Source organism: Canis lupus, chromosome 31, assembly GCF_048164855.1.
Source record: "Canis lupus baileyi chromosome 31, mCanLup2.hap1, whole genome shotgun sequence".
Taxonomy (NCBI): domain Eukaryota; kingdom Metazoa; phylum Chordata; class Mammalia; order Carnivora; family Canidae; genus Canis; species Canis lupus.
This window is the reverse complement of record NC_132868.1, coordinates 33,919,222-33,924,388: the sequence shown is the minus strand read 5'-3', so window position 1 is coordinate 33,924,388 and position 5,167 is coordinate 33,919,222. Positions and strand designations below refer to the sequence as shown.

Below are 5,167 nucleotides of genomic sequence, written 5' to 3'. Positions count from 1 at the left end.
ATCCTCTCTGTCCACCTCCACCCCCCTGCTCTGCTCATGCTCTCTCTCTCTTTCTCTCAAACAAATAAAAAATAAGATCTTTAAAAAATTAACCTAGTATATTTTAGTGTTTTATTTTATCTAAACTGTTGGGTTTTTATTTTATTTTTCTGAGTAGTTGCTCTAGGTATGCGCCTTTAACCTATCATATTCTATCTTAAATTAATGTTATTTCACTTCATGTCTAATGTAGGAAGCTCACCAAATTATAATCCATATAGCTCCATTTTATCACTTATAATTCTTATATATATATATGACCATTACATCTTATAAACCCCACAATATAAATGTTTTTTTTTTGCTTTAAGTAGTCAGATGTTTTTCAAATAAATCAGAGGATGAAAAATAATTGGAGGCACATTTATCTCCTTATTTCCCATTTTCAGCATTCTTCAATTCTTCTGTAGATCTGAATTTCCAAATAGTATCATTTCTCTTCAGACTGAAGAACTTCTTTTAGCATTTCTTGTAGTGCAGGTCTGATGGCAAGAAATTCTCTCAGCTATCATTTATCATGTATTTATTTATCTAAAAATGTGTGTGATTGATTTACCTTCATTTTTGAAGGCTTTTTTTGCTACCTATATGATTCTAGGCTAATTTTATATTCTGGTTGTTTTCTTTTAGTACCTTAAAGATATCAATCCATTGTGTCAGCCTTGCAGTCCTTTTAATGAGATTGTTACTTCTCTGTGTGTGTTATACATTTTACTCTGACTCTCTGGCTCCTTTTAGAATTTTCATCTTTACATTTGACTTTCAGTAGTGTGACAGTGATATGCCTAGGTGCACTTTCTATGAATTTATTCTACTTGAGATTCACTAAACTTCATGGGTTTCCAGTTTATGTATTTTTAAACATATGAGGAAACATTTCTGTCATTATTTTCTAAGGTTTTTTTTGTCCTGCCCATTCTCTCTTTCCTATCCTTCTGGGACTCCAATTTCATATATATTTGACTGCTTGATATAATTCCACAGTTCAACTAATGCTTCTGTTTGGTGTATTTTTGTCTTTTCTTTCTATGCTTTACTTTTCAGAAAAGTGAGAAGTGAAAAATAATAGTTTTTTTTTTTTTCCTCCAGAAAGTTTCTTCTCTCAACTATTGGCTATAGTGACAAGGTGATTATTCGCATTTAAACTGATAAGAACAGATACTACACTTGATCTTAGCCAAAAGGCCGAGAAGCGATGATTATTCGCATTTAAATAAGAGTTCATTTGGCTAGGACTGGGCTGCAGCTCACTTCTGGGTAATGCAAGCCTAAACTTTCAGTTCCCTAAAGAATGGCTAGTCCCTTCATTCTTATCAGGATTTGATTGGGACTTTATGTAACCCTTTTTGGATTCCTCAATTTCAGGCATAGGGACAAAGGAAAAATGTGGGAGATGGGACAGATGGTATGTTTTCTTTCAGTTTATCAGTCCTGCCTTCATTTCCATTTTCTCAGTAAATTTGGGGTGGGGTAGAGAGGATTTGCTGTGTTGAGTAAATTATAGTACTTGACAGTCTTTCAGACTTGGAAATTTCCCACCTGCTTCCATCATTGCCAGTAGTTCAGTTGCCTTTGTGTCCACCCAGTTAAGTTCTGAGTCTTTTTTTTTTTTTTAAGATTTTATTTACTTATTTATGAGAGACACAGAAAGGAAGAGACATAGGCTGAGAGAGAAGCAGGCTCCTTGCAGGAACCCCAATGTGGGACTCAATCCTGGATCCTGGGATCATGCCCTGAGCCAAAGGTAGATGCTCAACCACTGAGCCACCCAGGCATCCTAAGTTCTGAGTTTTGAGAGCCCGTCTGCTCTTCCTGAATCCAGACCATCCAGTACTCACTATTCTCTTATGAAGGGCTCCTCTTTCTGGAAATCAATTCATCAAGATTTTCATGTTTCCATTATTCTTTGATAGTCCCACATAAGTGTGATTTTTACATTGTCCATGTTTTTTTGGCGTTCCCATGGGAACTAAGGTCTTCTCTGTCCTACTTGGAAGCAGAAAGTACTTAGAGAACTTTTAAGTAGTTTTTGAGACTCTATTCAAGGGTTACCTCTTAGATGTCTTTATAGAACTTCTCATTTGAAACTAATTCTTCTATTGTGGCTTCTGTATTTAATCCTATAGTATCAGCTGTGATACTCTTTAGAGTACCTGGTTGTTTATAGGATTTATCCTACTCTATCCTACTTATCCTACTCTAAGATCATAAAATATTCGAGTCCATAGCCACATTTTATTTGTCTGCTTAATGCCAATAAATAGTAGATTTTGCCCACAGTAGATACATAATACATATTTGTCAAATATACCATATTTTCTTATAGTCTCCCTGACTTCAAATATGCTGGGGTTTTGTTGTTGGTCTTTTTGTCGTTACTTTTCCCATCACATGAAATTCTTTTTCTTTCTTTCACCTAGGAAACTCCAGCTTATGCTTCAACATCCAGCTCAGTCAGTATCTTTTTAGTCAGACTTTCCTGAACCTCGTTAAGAACACTTACCACAGTATATGGTAATTTTTATTATGTTCTCATCTCCAGCCCCAGAGCGCAAGCTATAGAGGATAGTAGAAAGATGTAAATTAGTGTGGTTGAAAGAACATTGGCTTTGATTTCAGATGGACTGGGGTTTACATGGACTGGGTTTGTACTTAATAGTTTGGAAATCTTTGGCTAGTTTCTTAAGTTTTCTGAAACTGCCCATGTACAATGCCTGACACATTATCAGCATTCTATAAATGGCAGTTATTATCACTGTGTGGTATTAATGAAATATTTGTTGCAAAGTATTCACAAAATACTGAATGAGTGAGTGAATGAATAATAGCTAAAGTTATTTCACTTACTTTCAGCAGCTTTAGGTTTTTCTTGGATTATCTCTATAAACTATTTCTTTCTTGTATCTGAGATTTGCTCATTTTCATCAGTTTAGTAATGGCTCTCAGTTAACTGTCCCTAGATAGTTTTTGAATGAAGTGAAGTTGACCTGTGAAAAAAATTTAAGAAAATTTTTTCTGAAGACCTATTTAAGGAAAATTTATTTATAATGTCACATCCTCAAATTTTGCTAAGTTTGCAAATATCTGATATCTAAAATTAAACTGTTTTTCATCCATCATAATTCTTTAGACAACATAAAGAAGGGTTTACAGTAAATACCAAACAGTCATGATAATAAATGCTCATTAAATCTTTATATAATTTATATGTGCATATTTCCCAATAAATTCACTAGGTGAAAAAATATTCTGGCTAATCCAATATATACATCACAGTTTATGGCTTATAATTTTAAAGTTCATAAAAATCCAGACCGAATATTTTTCTGAAGGATTGGGTATTTTTTATTTTCCATAGCAAAAGCATATTATTGACTGTGTTATTTAGTTCTTCAGAGAACCTTATTTTTTTATGTTTGTTGTAGATAGACAATAGTGTATTTGGCATTTCAAGATAAAATTAATTTGTATTTCTCAGTTATCGTCAAGTTATTTCTTCTCGCTGATAAAATATTGGAAAAAAAGCAAACTAGCAAGATATCCTGACACATCTATACATTTCTAAAACATAAAATGAAAAATTTGAGAGTGCACAAATCAATTTTTCACTGTAGATATTCATTATCTGCTATCTTGCTTGACTGAACAGCTCAATGACTGAACAAGAATTAGAGCTCATTCATTTTTTCCCCCTTCTTGTAGCACATTCATGAAACGAAGTACCAGGATGAAATGGGCACACTACCAACTTCTCTCTCCAACCCCTGTGCCTGATTTTCCTCATCTGCAATTTGCAGTTTGCTGAGCCTAATCTCATTCTCATTTTACATGCAACACAATCTTTTTTTTTTTTTTGCCTGTGAGTTTGAGTTTAGTATTTTGAAAACCACGTAAGATCTACCCCCCAACACACACACACACACACACACACACACACACACACCCTACCACCAAACACTGCTGATTCAGCAAGGCATTTTTCCTCTTGCAAGGCAAAGCCATTTCTAGTGAAAGTTCTCCTAAAGATGATTTGTTTTTTCTTAGCCTTATAAGTTTTGTCATCGTGTGCATTTCTCTCAGCATAAAAGGCTCCCTCCTGCCTTTCCTTTTTATTTATTGGCTGCTGTACTAACAATAGTTTTCTTGGAAGCAGGGACATTTCTTTCCTTCTGACTTCTTACTAGTCAACACAACTCTCCACTTTGACATGTTATGTTTGGGAATAAAATATTAATATATGAGGCTAGGCTGTGCTTCAAGGAAGATAAAGTGTGGAAATAACACATAATTTGATAATTTTCCTATAATGTGGAAAGGTGTGTGTGTGTGTGTACATATGTTGTAATGGAATAGGGATTTAAACAAATTTAACAAATTTATTTGTTTTTAAAAGAACATCAGGGGCCACCCATATAGTTCATATGAGGTAGCTTGTGCATCTTTGCAAACCTAAGGCAGCACTCTTCCTGATGCAAATGAAATTTAGCAATTTAATTGGTGGCTGAAAAAAAAAAGCTGAAAAATGCAAAGGAATTGGAACCTGGGAACATGAGTGAGCAGTAGAAGGCGGTTATGGAAGGGAGCCAGATTTCTACCAATGAGAAATCTCTGTGCTTAACTAATATCTCATCAGTTCTGCAAGCCAGTAGCTGAGTTTTTCATGTTTATAAATGAGATACTCAAGGATTTAATGATTAGGAAGAAAAATGGTAAACAGTGTTATTCTTACCATGAGTCTAGTGTCTTTCTCGCTGGTCTTTTCTCTACAATAACAACAACCAGATCTGATATTATTATATTTTATTTTAGTCCTTTGAAATTCAGGAACAAATGGTGATAGTTTAAATTTCCTAAAATAATTTTGTTATATCTCAATTTTCATTACCCTTTGCTCTTAGGAAGAAAAAGCAAGAAAAATTGTTAATGTCATTATTTTCTAACACATTCATTGACAAAATCTTGAAGACTTGTCTATCACCATCATTGTGTTTATTTTGAAAGGACTTCATCACTTGCATACTCTTATTCATAAATCATAAATATTTATAACACACCCAGGCATTTATGACTAATTTCAACAAAGCAAAGCAAAACAAAATGAGTTGCTACTTCTTAATAATAAGTCAAA

At 33.9% G+C, this 5,167-nt stretch overlaps 1 pseudogene; it reads right to left on the bottom strand.

Moving 5' to 3' along the window:
- Nucleotides 1–1,082: 1,082 nt before the first annotated feature.
- LOC140622524 (U2 spliceosomal RNA) lies at nt 1,083–1,236 on the bottom strand (annotated as a pseudogene).
- Between the last annotated feature and the right edge of the window lie 3,931 nt (nt 1,237–5,167).